This window comes from Cynocephalus volans, unplaced genomic scaffold, assembly GCF_027409185.1.
Source record: "Cynocephalus volans isolate mCynVol1 unplaced genomic scaffold, mCynVol1.pri scaffold_35, whole genome shotgun sequence".
In the NCBI taxonomy this organism is placed as follows: Eukaryota; Metazoa; Chordata; class Mammalia; order Dermoptera; family Cynocephalidae; genus Cynocephalus; species Cynocephalus volans.
The window spans coordinates 4,549,761-4,572,113 of record NW_026902463.1 but is presented as its reverse complement, the minus strand read 5'-3'; the positions used below and the strand labels follow the sequence as shown (position 1 = coordinate 4,572,113).

The 22,353-nt window shown below is 45.0% G+C and overlaps 1 pseudogene; it reads right to left on the bottom strand.

Moving 5' to 3' along the window:
* Positions 1 to 1,614: 1,614 nt before the first annotated feature.
* LOC134369028 (histone-lysine N-methyltransferase PRDM9-like) lies at positions 1,615 to 22,333 on the bottom strand (annotated as a pseudogene).
* Positions 22,334 to 22,353: the final 20 nt, after the last annotated feature.

Below are 22,353 nucleotides of genomic sequence, written 5' to 3'. Positions count from 1 at the left end.
GACTCTGGGTTTCATCACAAATTCATTGCTTGTGATGCACTTGCCAACTCCAGGTCAGCTTGTTGTTTTTCTGTGAACTCACCACCTCTCTCTCTCTCAACAGCAGAATCTGATCAGAAATTGGCTCCCACGTCGAATGCTGTATGCCAGTCACAGCCCTGAGGGAAAGAGGTCTTCAAGTCTGAACCTGTGGGCTGCCCACCTAGCTCCCTGGAGCTGTGCCTGGACAGGGCCTTGAGACCCATGGGGCCTCCATGTTGGGCAGTGCCCCCAATGCTCAGAGCCCACCCGGCACAGGATCAGTAGCTTTCTCCCCAGTGCCCGCCGGCCTCTCACTGAAGACACACTCAGTCTGTGCAGGGACATGGTTTTCTTCTCTGTGTGAGGATTCACTCCCAGAAGGGACCAGGGGCAGAAGGAGGAGCGGAGGAGTGGGCACCGTCCCCTTCTCCCCCCTGCTCCTCTGTGGAACCCTGGCCCTGGACACCAGCCTTTTATACCCCATCCCAAGCTAACCAGCTTCAGACAGGTCACAGTGGAGTCCCCAAAATGTTACTCCCATGACTCCATCCATCTACCACCTCCTAGAGCATTCTCCTCCTGGGTCCCTGCCCAGTCAGATATGTCCCATGACTCCTTCCCTTCTCCAGGCCCCGCCTCCCTCTCCCCAATTCCAGAGACTTCATTTTACAGGTGGAACGTTTGGGTCTGGGGGAGATGACCTACCTTGGAGCATATGCAAATTATATGTCGGGCAGCCTCAGACCAAGACCGCAGTGGTCTCCTCCCACCACCCTCATGCTGTTTTCAGGAGCTGGAGGATCAGGGACCAAGAGCCCACAGCTGGGGAGGGCTCTGTGATTACAGGGTTTGGGCCCACCCCACCACCGAAGCCCTGCTCTGTAAACATGCCCCAGATCCTGGGGCTGCAATTGCCCCCTCTGCTATGATGCCTGATACCCAGCCTAAGACTGGACCCATAGAGAAGGGGTTGGGGGCTCGGGGAACTGGTTTCCTGACTCCTTTTCATTGTCTCTTGAGTTCCCACTCATGTCCCTGCCTGGCTTCTGCCTCTAAGGCTACAGAGATCAGAGGAAACAGGAAAGGCCAAGGGGGTGCTGGTGGAGGCGGGCCCCTCCTGGCCCATCTCAGTCTCCATGTCCTCCCCTGGTTCTCTCCCTGGGCCCAGGAGGTGATTTAAGCAGGGCTTGGTTCCCATGAGACCCAGCTGAGAGTCCAAGTTCTCCGTGGCCTCCTGGACTCTCCCACCTTTAGGACTGAGAACAAGGTACACAGCCTGCACTGCAGCTTTGTCTGGGGATGATGTTTATTGGAACAGGAGGCCAGAAGGACATGGAGGGGAGCCAAGTGGGACATGGAGGGGATCCGCACCCGTCCACAGACCATGAACCCTTAAGGAACCCCTGCCTCCCACATTTTCTGCCTCATCTCTGGTCATGAAAATGGAGGGTGTGTTTGATCGGTCACATCTGTCTCTACACTCCTGGGGAATATGAGAGGTCAAGAGAAGTTCTCTGAAGTTCCCTCAGTGCTGGGTTGTGGAGGTGTGTGGTGGCCACACACTCTCTGTTGAGATGTGGTTTTACTGCTGACTCACTTGCCCTTCCTGCAAACATAGGGCTTCTCCCCTGTGTGCGTCCTCTGGTGTCGCATGAGGTGTGACTTACAGCCAAAGCCTCTCCCACACTCCCTGCAAACATAGGGCTTCTCCCCTGTGTGTGTCCTCTGGTGTCAGATGAGGCCTGACTTGTTACTGAAGCCTCTCCCACACTCTCCACACTTGACTTTTGCAATTCTTGAGATTCTTACCCCCACAGATAACTTGCCTGTGTTCTCTGGATTCACCTTCTGGCCTGTTCTGGACTCTTCTTCCATCTCACTCTCCCTAGAACTCCCCATTTGGCCTTTGGGCGGGCTGGAAAATGTGCTTGAAATCCTCCTGTGCCTTGTCCTCTTATATAAGGGTTGGACCTTTCTTTGGCCTCTTGACCTTCGGCCTCATCATTCCAGCTGTGTGGATCAGGATGTTGCTGCTCCTGATTCTGACCCACTGCACAGAGATCTCCTGGCTGGAGATGTTCTCTTGCAGATGTCTCTGGGAAGGTTGGAGAGGAGTGATTGTGTTCCACATGTTGCCTGAGGAATTTCTGACTGGAGAAGGCCAGAGGGCATGAAGAACAAGGGTGGATCTCTGGCTTTGGTTCCGCTGAAAGAAGAAGGTTTTGGTCAGGGGAGGTGTAGACAACTGGGCCATCTGCTTTGTTGTATAGTAAGGCCTGCTCCACTAATCATTCCTCATGTGTTAATACAAGCTGTCTCCCACCAAGCATTCCTTTACAGTCTATTTTTCATTCTGTTTTTGTTTACTACATCTTCCTCAGAAATCTAGAAAGCCCACATCAAGGGCCTTGTCTATGGATCAGCCAAACCAGGGACCTTCAATAGCATCAGAGGCAGCTTCAGTCTTTATACAGAAGGAACTGCAGTGACTTCCCCCCCCCACACACTACAATTATCTTCTAGGTCATATCATATCCTCTTCTCTCCCTAATCTCTGGGTACTTTTCCTGATAGAGCATCTGCAGCTATTTTATTCTACTGAGAAATAATAACTCTGGATTACATAGATGGTGATAGAGTTTGGATGTGTTGTCCCCCCAAAACTCATGTGAAAATCTGATCCCCAATATGGCAGTGTTGGGAGCTGTTTGAATCATGGGGGCAGATCCCTCATGAATGAATTACTGTTCTCCCCGGAAGGTGGCAGTAGTGAGTGAGTTCTCACTCTATTAGTTCCCATGAGGGCTGGTTGTTTAAAAGACCCTAGCACCTCCCCCATCTCTTTCTCTTGCTTCCTCTTGCCGCTTGTACCCACCAGCTGCCTACCACTTTCCACCATGAGTAGAAGCAGCCTGAGGCTCATGCCAGGTGCAGCTGTCCCAGAATCATAAGCTAAATAAACCTCTGTTCTTTATAAATTATCCAGTCTCAGGTATTGTGTTATAGCAACACAAAAAGGGCTATTATGGATGGACTCATCCTTAGTGACTTTTCTTATGAGGGGAAAAGGATCTAGTAAGTCACGAACTACTTCGTCTGGAGATGCACAAATGTAGAAGGCAGTGTAGAGTTAAAGATGTAAGTACACCTGAGTTTGAGTCTCCCCAGTCAAAGACATTTAATTGAGGACTCTTGTGTACCTGGTTCTCCATCAGGAAGTGGGATTCAGAGTGGTCCAGGCCCCCTTGAGTAAAGGACTCTGGTTCCTGCTGCCTAAACTAGATTATGGATTGCTTCCATCTCAGTGTCCACAAATCATAAAATAAAAATATGTTCTTCCTTGGGTGACACATCAAGTATTCCTACTTGAGGTATTTCATTCAGTCTTAACCCATTTCAAATTTAATAGGAAGTTCTGTTTTAATTGTATCCCTAATCAGACTTCTTTCCTCCTGACTCCCATCTTTATCCAACCCACCATCTTCTCTTACCTGGAGACTGATGTGGCGTCTGAGGGGATTACCCACTGCAGATTATTTTCTGAAAATTAACTCAAAGTCCACAATTGTTTCCATCTCAGGAAAATCCCCAGTGTCTTGGCAGGAATCATGGGCACTACATGTCCAGGCTTCTGTGTATCTCTCTGACCTCTGCTCTCTTCTCTGCTTCCTTCACCTGGGTGGTCTCAGCCATTCCTCAAACACCCTCACTCTCTCCTGCCTCAGAGCTGTTGCACGAGCTGCTCCTTCTGCCTGGAGACATTTGAGCACAACTCTGCACCTCTCAAATGTTATGTCCTGAGAGGAACCTTCCCTCATGTTCCCTGCCATACCCTCCCTCCCCTCATGATGATCTCTAGGCACTTTTCTTGCTTAGTTTTCTTGAAAGCATGAATGACTGTCTCATTTTATGCACATGCCTGTGTGTGTCTGCGTGTTTCCCTAACTCACATGTCAGCTGCTCAATAGCACTTATTCTGATCATCTTGTTCTATCCATATTTCTTGTTTCTCGAACATTGTCTGGCACAGAGTAAGAATTCAAATGACACCTAATTGAAATAATGAATGAATGAAAAACAACATATGTATGTTATTTAGAAATACGGAAGAAATTAAGAAATAATTAAAAGAGCCAGAAGAAACTGCCTTGTTGAAACAGCCGGTAGGTGCTTGAGAACTTGTTCTTTGTCTCTAAGCCTGTCAGGACTATATGTTGTTATATATTTTGCATATAAAGTAGTTAAAAAATAAAATGAGAACAAAAATTTTAAAATATAAATTGTCCCTAAAAGTCAAATGCATATGAAACAAAGCCTTAATTTCAGAAACACCTGATTTGAAATTTTTCTGACTTCAGACTGCATTTTACTCTACTTAACAGTTGTACCATGAAAATTCCCAAGGAGAATTCTTTCTCTTCTGTCCTTTTTAAAGAATAATGTGGTGCCTACCTCTCCCTGCTGTGAGCTCTTTCTTCCACTTGCTGTCCCACTTGATACCCAGCTCCTGGCCATATTCATCCCCGTACCAGACCAGCAGTTCACAGCCCGGCCTGATGACCTGGCAAGTTCAATAGAAGATCTGCCCATGGTATTGAAATGCCACCAGGTTCTGCTCCTCATCATCCCGGGCACAGTTCACATACCTGGGGTTGAGGCAGACAAAGGGACAGAAAATAACAGGCAGTGAGTCTCCACTACCTGCCAGGGCCGTGTTGGGCTTGTCACCAGATGGTCAAGGCCCCCATGCTGTGACGGGCCATGCCGTTACCCTCCTCCAGGAACCTGCTGTTCATACCTAAGCCTCTTTCTCCAAGTCCTGCTTATGGTGCTCATCCTGCCTGGAATGCTTTTCCCCCCTTGCCTACTTAACCATTCTTCAAAGCCCAATTACAGACTTACCTCCACCATGATTGGCCATAAAACACTGACTTCTCACTTCTCTAAACTCTCAATCGATTTCTACTTATACCACAGAATTTGGTGTTTGATCAATCATGTACTCTGCTTCTAGATAAGCTCACATCATTCTATACTCACCCCAAGTCTATCTTCTTTTGAAAGACCTTTTTCTAATCTCCCATAGTTTACCCAGGTGCCATTCACCTGCCTCCCTGGGTTCCCATAGAAACTTAGAGGTCCCTTTGTCCTAGCATGATAATACACAATAATAACAACATATCCCTATTCTTATCCTCTAATAAAACAAGAACCTTCATGGAAAGGGGCTGGTCCATGCAGCACAGAGGTCCATGACCACACTGAAGCTCACTTCTCAGGCTTCAGGTTTTAATTTCACTGAAGCTGGGAAGAATTCCTGTCCTCACAGATTAAAGGTCCCTTGTTTTACATTGTCTTGGCCTTGTGTACTTCTCCTATAATCAAATGTTTCATTTATGCTTGCAATAGTCCTTCACAAGGGCATGGGTTGTGTGATCTATTCATGAGATGTACTCCATTTTCTAAACTAGAGTACAGCAAATGCTTAATAAATGCTGATTAGATAAATTAAAGTGTGAATCCAGCATCCCCAATGAATCTAGGCTCCTCAGGGTTTATCCTGGTGCCCCAATTTTGTCTATCATAGAGATTTAGTTTTTTGATTAAAAAATGGTAATGTTTATATTTTACCTCTTTTTTCCTGGATGTTCATAATAAGAAAGTACATTGTAAGGGGAGCAGAGAGTGTAAAAACCATCGAGGGAGGAATGCTGAGGAGGAAAGAAGCTGAGCTTGAGAGAGATGAGTGTCCCTGCTGGAACCCGAAACCTATTGGCCTTACCTCATCCAGTTGGCCCGAGATTTGTCCTTTCCATCCACATACTCATAGCAGTTTCTCCCCTTGGTGATCTGAGTTTCAGAAAAATAAGTTAGTCATTTTTGGGTTTGATGGGCAGGTAATAATCAGAATTATTTTATTCTACTGTCATCCATGCATTTGAGCCTGCATGGATTCAGCCGCCAATGGTGACACATGCTGTGTACTCCTCAGCATCATCTACACATCTGAGTTGATTTGTCCAGTCAGAGCTGAGGCCCCATAGGGAGAATGCACTTTTTCTGTCTCTGTGCCACTTTTCTCCCACTCACCCACTGACCTTTAAATAGGAGTTCCAGGTTCATGTAAAGACGACTAAGTACACAGATCTAACCATGTTGTCACTATCCATGTTCTAGCATGTAGAAGGTGATGTCCCACCAAAGGCACAGAAGGGATATAGGAAGCCAGAAGATGGGGTAAGGTAGGCCCTTCTCACCATCCAGGAGTAGCCACTGTTGGCTGCCTCTTCATCTTCTGTGATCTGGCCCTCATAGGGGCCAAAGTGCTGACCCAACAGCAGATCGGATGCCTCATTCCATACTCCAAGCCCGGCCTCGGGGATGCCCGACGGCCCAATTCTCAGCCCAGGGGGCAAAGTGAGGGCTGAGTGGTTGGGATGCCCCTTGTCCACTGCACTGTCCTTTACAAATGTAGGGGGTCTATAAGCCAGTCAGCTGTCGATGAAGAAGTCCTGGCATTTCGCACAATCTGAAGGCAAGAGCAGCAGGGATTAGGAAAAGTATAGTGCGTGTTCCTGGATATAAAGAGCTTCAGAAAGAGCCCAGCATTTACATAATTCAGCCTCAATCCTGTACTCCAAGCCACCAGAGTAAAGGAATGATTTGGGGTCACACAACAAGATATAATTATTGTACCGGGACATAGCCTTCTCCATGAGTGGGCCAAAAGGGTCACTTACACAGGTAGTCATCATCCTGAGGCTCACAGACCTCTTTGTATGCATGACCCTTTCTCGCAGGCTATACATCTTCATTTCAATCTCCTTTCTCTTGAGTTCTACATTGGAGAAGAGTAAGTGAGTGAAGTTAGGAGTCTGGAGTGTTTGTCCCTGTATCTTCAGAAATTGTGAAATCTCCTGCAATCAAATTATTGTCTATCCTTCTACATACTCTGGCTCGCCACCTCTTCACTACCTCTTAACTATTATTTCAGAGAGACTAAGACTCTACACCCACACTGACTACAAATGCATAATTCAATTTTAGTTTCTGGATTCCCAGGATCAGGATTAACTTCCGAAACTTTCTGGTCACAAAACAGTTAATGCATGCATTTATTTATCCATGAAATATTTGTTGAAGGTGCATTACATATTAGGCATTGAACAAGGGCAGGGATATACAGTAAGAAAATGTGGTCTCTATTATCACAGATGGATTTATTGGACACCTTGACTGTATATTTATTTTAGTGCTTTTAAACAATATATGAGCCATTGGTCTTTATCTTCATTTTACAGATTAGCATTAATGAGCTCAGAGAATTTATAATGTCTTCCCAAGGTCCAAATGATTCTACGTGGATTACAACAAGTGTGTGACTTCAGAGTTAGTGTTTGTTCTTACATGTTATTCAATACAGCATCTAACTTCTGGTCTCAGCTTAGTCCAGCTTAAGCACAGGTCTATCGAAAGTCTACGCCACATATCTAGACCATACTCATCAACCTTTCTAAAGGACCTAGAGGGACTAAAGTCCCCAAATTATTTTCTCTTACCCAATTTTTCTCTAGAATGCTGTCCGGAGGTACTTGCTTCAGCAGGAGGGGACACTCGTTTCGGGGCCTTCTCTGAGTCCCTTGTGTTCAGTAAATCTGTTGTTCCTGACAATTTCTTCAAAATAGATTCATTATTTAACAGTGATCTGGATGATCCCTTTAATGTGAGAATCACATATTAAAAGACAACATACATTTCTTTAGTTCCTTAGGGCTTGCAACCTGTTTTCACATGCATGACTTTAGTTAATGGTTCAACAATCCCTGGAAAAACTTGGAGTGACTGAATACCAGAGAGAAAGGGAAAGGCCTGTGTGGGCAGGACAGTCTTAAGGCTCTTTTGCTTCAACTTTCTATATATACATGAGAGCGAGGGAGGGAGAATAATCTGGAAGACTACCTGGAGACTCAACAAGGTCTGTGAAAGAAGGAGGTAGGGGCTTATAGGGAAAAAGAGGGGATCTTCTATGAACTAGGAGACATTTGACAGAAGGAGAAAGGTAGGAAAGCACAGAGGGTACAAAACACATCTGGAGAATGAACAGTGAGGTTGGGAAGAGAAGAAACAGTTGGCATAAAGGTTATCTAGACAACTAAGAGAGTGATGCTAAGAGCTGCAAACTGCCATATCCTGGAAGGGATATTTAACTTTGAAATTGAATTAACTAGTTCCTGTTCCAATTCTGCCTAAGTAATGGTGTACTACCAGCTAATTCTATTCACTTTCCCGATCCGTAAATTGGCATACATGCTAATTCTTAATGGTACAGTGAACATGAAATGTAATAACGCTCACCAAAGTGTTTTGAGATTAATAATTTCTCTTATAGTCCTGACATCAATTTTCCTCCTCAACCATCTCTACAGTCAAAATCTAATTCAAAGATATTATCTTCAGCACTCTCTGACCCTGTTACCTCTATTTTAATTTGAAAAATTTGGAATTATTCAGAAAACACTGAGGGGGTCATCAAGGGCTCTGAGTTGGGCCTGGGACTCCTGAGAATAATCAGGTATGGACCAGGCTCTCAAAGAGCTCGTAATACAGAGGTGGCAGGCTATACAAATGATTACAAACAGCATGAGATTTGCCTAGTTCGGGCCCAGAGGAAGGAGCAGTTAACTTCTTCCTACAGGGATGAGCATTTCAAATCAGTACCAGGATACATTTCTACTGAATAGTGTAATATACATGAAGTGCTAAGTCATTCTCCTATCTGTTGTTTCTCAATCAAACTTCAAACTTCTCAGGGCTAGGAGCAGTCTTCTCACATCCGAATGGGTCCCTTATGAGAGAGTAGGAACTATCTCCGTCTTCATCTGGGACCAGGCACAATGTAAATTGACTGTATATTGCCAAGCTCCCCTCAGACTGTCTTAGCGTATCTCTCACTTAGCACATCAGAGAAGAATCAGGTTGAAATAATCAGTCAGATGAATAATGTAAAGGTGTATGAGTAAGGCAGCATGAACTTTACAAAAGAAGAAAGATTTAATCAGCTCTTAAGTACTTTAGGGAAAGAAGGAGTATTGGATTAGACTGAACCACTACTGACTGTGATGTCAGGCATAATCTAACATTTCTGTACTTCAGTTTTCTCATCCACAAAATGGTTATGCTTATAGTACCAACTTCATAGGGTTGTTGTAAGGTTTGAGTGAGTTTATTCACGTACAATGCTTAAAATAAAGTCTGAAATATTGCAAAAATAAAACAAGCAGTAGTGATTATCATTGCTCTTCTTATTAACTCTTAAAAGGATGATGTCTGCCATTATGCTAAAGAGATCAGAAAAAGGGAGGCAGCAGTCCTACGATACTGTGCACATTCTCCTTCTCTTACCTGTGTTTGGATCTTACATGAGGAAGATTGTTGTGTCAATAGGATTTTTCAGGTATTCACCTTCTGGTGTTTACTCTGTTCCACTCTGAAGACCACCCAAGGAGGATTGACCAAAAGGTGATGAGAAATCAGTGTTTTGATGGGTAAATATTTCCAAGCTCAGAAGATTCTCATTAGGGACAGAGAATTCTGAACTAGAGAGTGACAATTCCAAGTATTATCCAAGGGTGATTTGAAAATGGTTTCTGAAGTACCATGAAGACCTTTGCTTCTATTGGAGGCACTGCTAATTTTCTTAAAATGTTTTTTTTAAAAATAGAGCTCTGGATCTTGGTGTTAACACCACACTCTAACCAACTGAAGTAACTGGTCACACATCAAAAAACAAACAAAACAAAACAAAACCTCATCTCTGCTTCATCTTGTGTTGACAAGGTTTCTATTACATTTTTTTTTTAAAAATATATTGGCTTGACTTTCATGAAAAAACGCTGAACAAAACCACACAATGGAGGAAAGGACAGTCTCTTCAAGAGATGGTATTGGGAAAACTCGATCACCATATGCAAAAGAATGAAGATTGACCCTATGTTACACTACATACAAAAATTACATCAAAATAGATTAAAGGCCTTCATGTGACACCCAAAAGTATAAAACTTCAAGAAGGAGACATGGGGGAAAGCTTCAAGAAATTGAGTTTGGCCACGATTTCTTGGAAATGACACCAAAGCATAAGTGACAAAAGCAAAAACAGACAAAGAGAACTATGTAAAACTTAAAAACTTCTGAGCACCAAAGGAAACAATCAAGGAGTGAAAAGGCAACCTACAGACTGGAAGAAAATATTTACAAACCATATATCTGATGAGGGGTTAATATCTAGAATATATAAAGAATTCCTACAACTCAGCAAGAAAAAAACTCAGTTAAAAGAGTGGGTGCTATGACTGGGTTTTTTTCCTCCAAAATTCATATTTTGAAACCCTACTTCCTGGTGTGATAATATTTGGAGATGGAGCTTTCGGGAAGTAACTAGGGCTAGATGAGTTCATGAGGGTGGGGTCCTCATGATGGGATTAGTGCTTTTTATAAGAAGAGGAAGAGAGGGATTCCCCCCAAGAGGTGGAAGTAACCTAAATATCCATTAAAAAATGAATGGATAAGGAAAATGTGGTATAGAAATACAATGGAATATTATTTAGCCTTAAAAAATAAAGAAACCCTGCCATATGCTGCCACATGGATAAATCCTGAAGACATTTTACTAAGTTAAGTAAGCCAGTCACAATAAGCCAAATATGGCATGGTTCATTATTTGAGGTATCTAAAGTAATCAAATTCATAGAAACAAAGTAGAATTGTTGCCAAGAGCTGGGGCAGGAGGAAATGGGGTATTGTTGTTCAATGGGTATAGTTTTATAGTCATGCCAGGTGAAAAAGTTCTAGCAGTTTCTTGCACATCAGTGTGTATATAGCTAATAATATGAAACACTCAAAAACTGTTAGGAGGGTGAGTTTATGTTATGTGATTTCTTACCACAATAAGAAACAATAAATTGACTAAGATGGGGATTTAACTGAATCCAGATAATGATGTGTGACAAACCGTGGGGTTAGTCATTTCTTCTTCTAAGACACTTGATCCAATGACTGCACTATTATGAGATTAGGGTTAGAAAGCTCTTTGGTGGATTTACAGTTCAATTAAGGTTTAGTTAAATTGCCCACTAATTAATTAACAATGTTTAGCAAAACAAGTCTTTTTTTATGACTTTAAAGAATGGTAAACTTTCGGGCCGAGCCCGTGGCGCACTTGGTAGAGTGCTGCGCTGCAGCGCAGCGACGCTCCAGCCGTGGGTTCGGATCCTATGTAGGACTGACCGGTGCACTCACTGGCTGAGTGCCGGTCACGAAAAAAAAAAAAAAAAAAAAAAGAAAAAAGAAAAAAAAAAAAGAATGGTAAACTTTAAACGTATAGAAAAGTACAGAGAATAATGCTGGAAAACATAAATCCACCACCATGCAGTCCCATTTCAACATTGTGCCACAGCTGCTTGAGATGTTTTTATTTCTACTTTTTATTTCAAAATTCAAAAGTAAAAATGAAACAAACAAAAAAGGTAACTATGACATAGTGAAGCCACCTGCCAGCCCTTCCTCCTTCTCTTGTGATGATAACTTCTGAGTTTGGTATTTCTTACTCACATTCAGGTTTTTATACATTTAGCACTTATTACTGTATCTGTAAATAAAATATGTAATCATTTTACACGTTTAAAACCTTTATATGAACAGCCTCTTGCTGTATATACTCTTTCGCATCTTGCTTGTTTGTTGAACATTTGTTTTTGAGAGAACATGTTCTCCTTTGTTAACTCCTAAGATAAAGCCGAGACATCAACCCAGGCTGGTTTCAGGAGGTCACTTCTAATTCCTCCTGGCCCCTCACCTTTCTGCCTAGGTATCCATTCTTCATCGGAATCCTCAGTGTCATCCACATGGAGTTTGGCCTGCCTTCATTGACACATGAAAGCTGTTCGAGGGGCTCTAGAAAGAAGCCAAATCTTTGTCCTAAAAGGGAAGAGGTGGGAGGAGGAACAAAGGGTGGTGGCAATGGAAAGCACCACAAAGCCAGTGTGGCTCAGCATGGGCTGGGAGAGTCTTGAACAAGGTCAAGATGTGAGCTCTGCATGACTAGTGCTGACACTCAGCCATACCCTGACAAATAAAAATAACAAAATTTCCCCTCCAGATTTGTCTCCATACAGAAGGGAACTGTGGGCAGATGCAGCCACCTAAGAGAGAGCCATAATAATACAGGGACAGAAGACCTGTTTTCTATTTCCCAGGCTGGTCTTCAGCCAGCACTTGGAGTAACCTATGTTAATCAGTTCATTATAGTTCCTTTTCACATTCTTATAGCACATTTTCTTCGATTCTCCCATCTCTGCCCATTCTTCCTTGGAGAAGTATATCGAAAAGCCTTTGAAAGCATCTTTAGCCTAGAGAAAATAACATAGTTCATCAGTGATTTACTGTATACATCACAACACCGAGTGGGGCCTTTTCTTCTACCTTGTAATCATAACAAGCAGAACACAGCCTGGGGCCTTGGGGTGGTCTCTGTGAAACAAGGATAAAGACATTTGTTCCCGCCCTCCCCAGATTGTGTCCTGTTTGAGAGGACACAGCATTTTCCTAGCTCTCCCCAACACAGAGAGTTTGATTCCAGTGTCCTTTTCTCTCCCATGTCCCAGACGGGACAAATTGTCCCCACTCCACGCACATTCACAGCCAGGGTCACACAGAGTTGCAGGCCATGGGTCTGTGGCCTTCCAGACACCAGCTCCTGTCACTCGGTTCCCCTCTCCATCCTTCTTACAGATCCTGCTTGGAGCCCAGCTTGACTTCCCCCAACTCTCACCTTGGGCTTCTGCCCTGTACTCCCTGCATCTCCCTCAGGGGTCTCCTCCCGGGATCTGTTGGAGCTCTCGGTGCTGGGACAGGCTGGCAACTCCCTGCTCCAACTCCAATGTTGGGAAGAACCCTTGAGTCTCCCAGCTACAAGGCCAACGTTCCTGTGGAAAGAGATGGTGCTGAGAGGAGGCCACAGCCCAGACCATTATGCACAACCAGGCTCTGTCTTCTCCACTTGGCCATGTTGTCCAGACCAGGAAGATGTGGAGACTTTGCAAGAACTGGAGGATGTTGGGGAGGTCTGAGGGCTATCGATGGGATAGGGGGAGGGTCTCTGCTGGCCATGACAGACCACCTAACATAAGCTGTTCTGTTTCAGTGCCCCTGCACCTTGACACGTCTGAGGAAGGGTGGCAAAGGTGCCTGAGGGTCAAGGCTCAGGTATCTTCGAGGGGAGTCCTGAGATGTGATGGCTGGGGGAGGCCCATGGAGACTTTGAGGCCCCCTGACTGATGGGACTCGGGTCAGACTCACCAGCTCCACTGAGAGGAAATGAACATTTCTCATAGGAAGCTTCTGGGATCTTCAACTGGAGATTCTGGAAATCTGTGGGAGTAAAGCAGTCTGGATCTCTAAGGAGCAGCAATCCCACAGGCTGAGGAGATTGCGGGTCTCCAAGGCCAATGAGATTTGGGGTCTCTCAGGCTGAGGTTCTGGGGGTTTTGGGGTTGAGAGGATTTGGGGTATCTCAGGCTGATAGTATTTGGGGTTTTTCAGGACAAGATTTTGGGTCTTTCGTGCTGAAGAGATTTGGGATACTCAGGTCGAGAGGCTTTGGGATTCATCAGGTAAAGGGAGTTTGGGGTCCCTGAGGATGAGAGGATTTTGCATTTTTGAGGCTGAGGAAACTCGGGGTCTCTCAGGCTAAGGAGATTTGGGGTCTCTCATTAGGGGGCATTAGGCTCTCTGACACTGACGTTATTTGGGGGTCTTTGAAGCAGAAGGACGTTTCCAGGCTGAGTAGGATCTCTGAGCTCGGGGAAAGTCAGTCTCTCTGTGGCTGCGGAATTTAGCGTTTCCCAGGCTGAGGGGAATTGTGATTCCTCAGGCTTAGGTTGTTTGGACTCTAATCATTAGAGGATTTGGCGTTCCTGTGGGTGAACGGTAGATTTGAGGTGTCTGAAGCTGAGGTGCGTCGGGGTCTCAGGCGAGGGGGTTTGAGGTCGGTCCAGGTTAGCGGATTCGAGGTCTCTTGGGGATCAGGGGATCTGGGGTTTCCCAGGCTGAAATTTGAAGGTCTCGGGCTAAAGGTGTACAAGGGTTTCATACTGCACGGCAAAGACTTCCCGAGTTCCTGTCAGTCTCCCTGGCTTTCTCCTGCCCCGCTGCGCACCCTGACTGGCGCCCGCTGGGATCCTCTCTGGTTGAAACGGCCACGCAGCCACCGGTACCACCAAACCACCTATCAGAGTTGTGACCCAAACGCTCCCGCCAATGAGCGATCAGAAGGACATAAATGGGCGGAGAGTAGGGAGGAGCCAAGCCTGTCAGTCACAGGCTCCCCTCAGTCCTAGGCTCGGGTGGTAAGGCGGGACCTGGTCTTTCCCGCCTTGTGGACAATCCGCCCCAAACCTAAGGGACTGGCTGCTCTGGGTGGATCCCTGAAGGGGTGATTGGATTATAGCACCATGCAGTAGTGAATGGTTTAAAAATGGTGGTGAGTGACGTTGTTCTGAGGACTTTAAAAGAAGAGGAGAGTCTGTCTCTCTGTTCTCTCTCTCTCTCAGCTTTCACCATCTTGCAGCGTGAGACCCCTGGGTCACTGTTGCCACCACCAGATGGACTTTGGACTTCCCAGCCTCAGAAACTTTCGCAATAAATTTCATTTTCTTTATAAATCACCCAGTTCAGGTATTTTTTTATAAGCAACAAAAACAGACTAATACAGCAAGCTTTTCTCTCAGGCTCATCTTTAGGCTTCAGGTAATCCACAAGAGAAGACTTGAGCAGATGTAAACTGCTCGTATAGTTTTGACGGTGTACCAAAATTCTGAGCCAATCTGAAAAGAACAAGACAGCATTTTTTTATTTGTCCTGTCTTACATTTTGTTCTGGGCACATAAAGATATGTCTCCCAAATTACTGCTTAATGGAACAGAGACATCAGTGATTGCACACGACAAGTATGGTCTACTCAAAACAGTTTTGAAAAGTAAGTTTACAAAATCGACTATAATGATCAGAAATAAACCATGGTGAGGGAGAATAACGTGTTCTCCAAAATTACTACATTGCAATAATCATAAATTCCAGGTTTCAAAAACAAAACAAAACAAAAACCTAACAAACGGGAAAACTTTTCAAAGCATGCAAAGAAACATGAAAGCACTTCCCATTCACGGGAAAATAGTGATGATGATGATGATGATGATGATGATGATGATGATGATGATGATGATGATAATTTTAAAAATGGTGGGTGGGGACTCCCAGCCAATGAACTTATTAGACAGACTTTAAATCACCCAAAACAACTGTCATACATATGTCCAAGAGGTAAAGGGAATGATGCACAAAGAAATAAAAGAAACCAAGGGAACAATGTCTAACCAAATAGAGATTCTCAATAAGGAGATAGAAATCAACAGCTCGAAAACCATAACATGTGAATTGATACCTTCACTAGAGGTTTCAAATGAAGGTTTGAGCATGCAGAAGAAAAAATCAGAAAACTTAGTTAGGTCACTTGAAATGATCCTGTATGACGAGCAGAAAGAGAGAAGAAAGAAAAAATTAAACACAGCCTAGGAGACTGTGTGATCCCCATAAAGCAAGCCAATTGTATTAATCCACTTCTGTTGCCGATAACAGAAAACCTGAAACTGAGTGATTTATAAAGAAACAAAACATGTTTCTTACAGTTCTGGAGGCTGGGAAGTCCAAGGTCCAGGAAACATATCCGGTGAAGGCCTTCTTCTTGGTGGTGACTCCACAGCAATGCAGGCTGTCACAGGGAGAGAATGGGTGAGCAAGAGAGCTAACCTGCTCACTTGCTTTCCTTCTAAAGTTGTCAGAACCACACCCATGATAACTCATTACTTCACGGACAAGGGCATAGTACTCACAATCCAATACCTCCTCAAAGACCCTATCTTTCAAATATTATAATAGTACTTCCCACTCTCTTAGCACTGTTACAATGGAGGTCAAGCCCCAGTGAGTTTTGAGGAACAGTCGAAGCCCAGAATGACAGTCCCAGAAGAGAGGCTAAAGAGAAAAGGGCAGGAAAACAAACAAACAAACAAAAACAACAACAACAAAAAACCACATTTCGAAGAATAATTGCCCGAACTCCCAAAATTTTTGAGAAGACATGAAAGTTCAGATAGAATGTTCTTTGGCTTAGAAGCCTTTAGACCAAATTATCTCTTCCTGAAGCCCTCACATTTCTTCAACACCCAGACCCTGTAGGCAGAATAGGCTCACACTGTTACCTGCCCTTTCTGAATGCCCTGTTTAGTTTATGTCCCTCTCTCACTTCTCTGCAGGAGGTCAACGAGAATAGAGATTTTTTGACACCTTCTCATGCAATGACAAACCCATACATAAATAGCTTAGAACAAACAAATCATGAAGAAATTGTGCATAGAGTAAGTTTATTAAAGGAATAATCCAGTTAAAAACTGGAGGGGCTGTGACCATCAACTCCATTCACCACTGCACTGTGTTTACAGAACACTTACAAGTAAACCTGACAAGTAAACCCAAGATTCCCCCCCGCCCTTGAAAACGACCTGACACATTCCCTTCAAAGCGTTCATTCTCTTTTGGGGGCTAGCGGTAAAGAGGGCACAACTAGGAGGCGTAGTTGTTACTGACTTTTCCGAAAGCCTCTCTTATGTGATCCAAGTGGGATTTATGCTCCTCGTTAAATTCAGTGAGTGCACAAGCTATCCCTGTTTCTAAATATGTAACAAGGTTAGTTATGCCTATAAGTAAAGCATTTCCGTGACTCCAAAAAATAACTCACAGATAATATCAGTTAAAGGAGATAGACGGATTTGATGCAGAAATGGAGAAAACAGCCAAATTCACTTGGAGACAGACTCAGACACAAACTATATATGAATGAATGAACAAACGGTAACAGTGGCAGATAGCAAAGCAAAGAGATGAAAATATTGAAACCACTGTAGAGATGTGAGTGTTCAGTTTACATCAGCAAGGATAAATGATATCAGATGATAAAAGTATAGGCAGAGTCAGAGGAAGAGACACACACTCACACACAGAATGAGAAAGACACCTGGTGAAATGCAGACACTCAATTTGAATTTTAAACAGAGAATACCAAGACACTGACATCAGGAAAAACAAATGTGGTTCAGAGATATCAAGTCAGAATGCTCACAAATTAATCATGTGATTATGAGGCCCACATGCACTGATACTCCATGGAAGGAAACATTAGGGAAAATGTGCAATTTCACACTTCTTTTGGTAACCCCAAAACAGCGGGACCATGTGAAAGCAGTAATATGACTGAATTACACCTATGAGTCAAGGACGAAACTCAGGAAGCTGCATTCTCTTGGGTGGACATGACCAAGCCACTAGGCAATCGCAGTTTAGTCAACAGTAGACAGCTACGGTTTTGCTAGACCCTCCATGGAAGTTCTCCTCACATTTCACTCCAAGAGCAGCTACAGTTAAAACTGGCAACCAAGGGCTAGCGGGAGATAAGTATTTGGAGAACCCTTTCCTAACCTTTTCTCCATTCATTAAACGCTAAGTAAGACCCCTAAACTTGCAGCTAAATACTCAGGAAAGGGCACACAGAAATCTGCTGACCTGCTCTCATGCAGGGCTTCTGGAACTGCTGTCTTTTACAAGCACAATGGAAGATAGGTAGCAGTACATGGCACCGGAAAAGGCTCCTGCTGTTTGGATCAAGATGGACCAAGTTGCTTAGAAAGCCTGTCCCGTTCTTTCCTTTTATGTTAACCTTATGCACAACATGCTGAAAACACCACAGAAAATGAAAGGTTTCTGGGTTCCTAATACGGTGTGGGGTATCATTTACTAAGACAACATTCTCACTGGAGTATACCAAGAAAGGAATGTACTCATAATGGCTTTACCTATTTACATTTTGGGATCTTCACCTAATACACAGGGTCTTGGGTAAAAGCTTAGACCATCTGAAAATAGGAATATTAAGAATAATGTCTACATCTAGGATCATCTAGGGACAGACAGCACATGGGTGAAAGTCTAGCAGTTGTATATTTAACCACTCCACCTCCCTGCTCTGTTTATATTTTTTGCCCAAACTCAGTCACCTGGAAAAACAACGGGACTCACATACAACTACAAGGAGACCCGCTTTTTCCCAAAAGTTTATCTTTTCACTTAGTTACCTTTGCCAGAAACAAAGCCACACCTTCAGTGCCTTCCCTCATCCCTTTGTGTCCTTTCCCACAGTCCCTTCATATACCATATATTCCCATTTCTTAAAATGTTGCTGGGAAGCCTGGCCCTGACAGGTTGATTGTCCCAGCAAAGCACTGTGCATTCATCTACCTAAGGATGACATTTGGTTCAGAAGAGAAACGAACTTTAATATTTCCACCTTGAATTCTCTTAACGCACAAGAGAGGATATTTGGAGGAGCCCTGTGCAAGAAAATTTCACCCTGATTATCTTACTTCTGTAATCACTAGGTCCTTTCCTTGAACAACCCTCACATTCCTGGGAAAAACAAGAAGTGTCAAACTAAACTGTTTCTCTTTCCTTTCTTCTTTCTCCACAACCCCCTGCTCTGTGGGGAAGGAATAAAAAAAGTCCTCAGACGGAATCCCAAACCTTGTGTATCTGCTCTCTACAACTTTATAAGCCCAGATCCGCCACAGACTGACAGTTCCTGGACAAAGAATTAAAAATCCCACATGGATTTGACCTATGTAGAATCTCACCCCAATCCGGTACACAAGCACACACACAGAGACACATATGTTTGATGGTGTTTATTTCTCCTTCACACCAATCCGATTTTATCCAAGTGTCTTGCTGTCTGCATTTTTCATCACCTGACCGGCTTTTCTTTCAATCCTGAGCATGAGAACACTGTATCTGAAGTCACTTTTTAGAAGTTCTGCTTTTTTAGGTAAAGTCTGATGCTCCGAGATATTCAACTCAAAAACTTGGAATACTCTAAAACACACAAACACACATAAAAACTCATTTTCTCTGAAAAATGTTAAAAATTGCTTTAATTATGCAAGGTCCTGCCCAGGAAAAACTAGCCCTTCCCCGTTTGTGACCTCTTCAATTTCCCCTTACCATGTGTTAGAAATTGCTCTCCGTAACATCTGCCCCACTGCCAGTGTTCTCTGTATGAGTAGAATAAGCTAAGGAGATAAACAAGAAAATTAAAAGACACTGATTACCAAAATGGAAAATTGATGAGAGAAAGGAATGAGAGACTGTACAAATATTCATAGCCTTTTGTGGAAAGGGTGAAAGGAGGAACATTTGATGAGCCAAAATTTAAGGGGGTGGAGAAATGACTGAGGGTGGGGTTGGCTGTCATGGAATTAAGTTCAGAGAAGTAAAGGATTGAGCTTTGCTTCTGTCCAAACGACTCCGGACACTGACTATAGTGCAGTGGGCTTAAGCTTCCCCAGCTATAACTTGTTTTGCAGTGCAGTTTCTCCAACGTTCCTGTTTCATCTTGATGCCCTGGGTGACCTGGTTTGTGTCATTCCCTGTCTTTCAATTTCTACACTTGTGAAATGAGTGTCCAGGTACCTAAAAACATGCATTTCAGCCCCTACTTCCTGAGCTGCTCACCTGCCCTCTCGGTTCCCTGTCCAGGCACCTGCATCCTCATGTGGTACCGCAGGGGATTGAGCCATAGGTCTTTACAGATGATCTGTTAGGGGAACCAGGACAGGACCGCTCAGGGTTCAGACACCATTCCCAAGAAGGCTGGGAACCCTCCCTGGTCATTTCTGAATTTTCGCAGTGAGGCCCTACCTCAGCGATCCTGTTAGATCCTGCAAAGTTGTGGTCAGAAAACCAGTTGAAGAAGTTAACACTGCTGTTGTGGTGCCTGCGGCTATAAGCCTCATGTTCATAATCCTGATACCACTGAACTGGAGTGGAATGAGATGCCCTGTATCCTGCAGGGAAGAAAAGTATACAGGAAGGGGTTGGAGCATGCTGACGATGATAAACCCAACACCTTCACTACCCATCCTGGGATCCACCTCCTACCGGTGACATTAATGAGATATTCCTTAATAATCACTTTATTCCGGAAGTACGGGTTGTTCCGAAAGAACAACATGATCTTGCAGCAGTGAATGGGATGCCTGATTTCCTCCACCTGTCATGACAAAGTGGAGAAGGTTAAAATTTCTCTTCAGGTCACCTACCCTTTTCTGTTTGCCTGAAAGTATTGCTTCTCTTATCCTTCCCCGCTCAACCTTCCAGCCTCAGTCTCACTAGTTCTGACCTCCAAGTCGATCATGTAGCTAAGCAAGTCTTCATCTTCATCGCTGATCATGGCCAACATCTCGGGGTGGTTCACAATCTGCCTCAGGTCAAGGAGCCTTTCCATGCTACGGAAGTAGGCGCTAGAAGCAACTGAGCATGTATAACCAGCTAGGAGAGTGTGTTGCGCAGGGGTCTCCCACACCTCACACATTGTGTCTCCCACACCTTATGCACCGTGCCCTCCCTGCCTTTCATGAGACACACTCAAGGCAATGGGTGCCTTGCATGGCCTTAAATGGGAGACTGTCCACGTTGACACAGGGAGGGGCTCCTTTCTGAGGGATGCTGAGCTCTATGTGTCCCTGATGTACTAGGGGCAAAAGTGAATCTGCTTGTATCTAAGTATGCACTTTATCAGCTCTTACTGACTAGGGTGGGAATTCATACACTTTCCTACAGCATTATTGTCAGCAAAGCCTGTCCTTCAAACACCTTTTCTACATGAGAACTCCTTTGTGCTATTCACGACACTGATCCAGAATGACTTCTAATTCTCCGCCCCAGTTAGTGTCTCTGTGCCATAAGTATTTGTATTTGCACGAGTGTGGCTGCAGCTCCGTCTTCCCTCAGTCTGTACCTTCCCCCACAACCCCCAAGTAGATGTTTTCCAGTACAGGAATGGAACACTGGTCCTTGGTGCTATCAGTTCCATTCTCTAAACAACTGAGCAACCGGCCAGAAAAGCCTGTATATTCTCATGTTGAGCTGTCCCGTGGATCGATTGCTATTACCCTTGCCCATGCTCCTACTGGTCAGTACAAAGCGAGATTCAAAAGGATACGGCTTTGGCCCAGAAGCCAGGGATGCCCTGGATGATGGCCCTTCGGTGACCGAGATGAGTCCTGCGTCTCTGCACCAGGTTCTGCCTCAAACGAGCAAAGGCCCTCCTGGCTTGGTTGTTCACGGGCTCCAACTCTAACTGAAGGGCCTCCAGTGACTACAGAGGGGATAAGGACAACATGGGGCTCCACAGAGTCTGTGTCGGGGTCTTCTATTCAAGCTTCTCCTCAGGCTCTACAAGTTGCATCAGAGTTTCCTCCCCCAGGTCTTCTTCCTGAACTTATTCCTCAAATTCCTCCTCCTCCTCTTCCCTGTCAGGCTCCTACACCACCCTCTCACCGTCCATCACGTGCTGCGCCCACTCCCCCTTCCACTGCTCCTGCTCCTCCTTCTCCTCGTCCTGCTCAACTCCCTCCACCTCCTGAATAACATCCACCAACACAAGCACCACATCCTCCTGCTCCTCGACTTCTCTCTCCCCTTGTCCCTCTTCGGATTTCCCCTTCTCTTCCTGCTCCTCCTGCCACTCAACGACCTCCGCCACCGCCATTACATCCACAAGCACAGCACCACGTCTTCCTGCTCTTTATCCTCCTGGTCGTCGACTTTTCCTTCCTCACAAGCCTCTTCCGGTTTCTCCTCTTTCCTCCTCCACAGCGACCTCCACCACCTCCACTGCCTCAAACAAAACTGGCGCCACCTCCTGCCCGGTCGCCGCCGCCTCCCTCTCTGCCAAGGCCTCGCTTTCCTGCACAGCTTCAACCCCGGTCCCGGAGGCCTCCTCGGGCGTCCCACCCAACTCTGCCAGGGTCGCACACCCCACGCCATTACTGGCCTCTGGCGGCTGCTCCCCAAGAGGCCTACCGGCCCCTCCCTCCCCAGGGCCCTTTCCCACACCTACCTTTATCCAGTGTTCGGCGGAAGACCCTTCCTCCCGGGAGCCCGCCTCACTCGCCATGCTGCCCTGGTCCTCAGCAGGCTCAGCTGCGCCGGGTAGGCAAGGTCGAAAGCCTTGAGCTGCACACCCCCAGCAGCAGCTAGAGAAGCCGAGCCACAGGCAGCTTCCGGCTCTGAGAACTTCCGGGAGCCTCGCGGTCGGTCACGGCATTCTGCGCATGCGCAGGACTTTGGCCCGCTCTGCCGGCTTCATGGCGCCAAGGCACCCAGCCA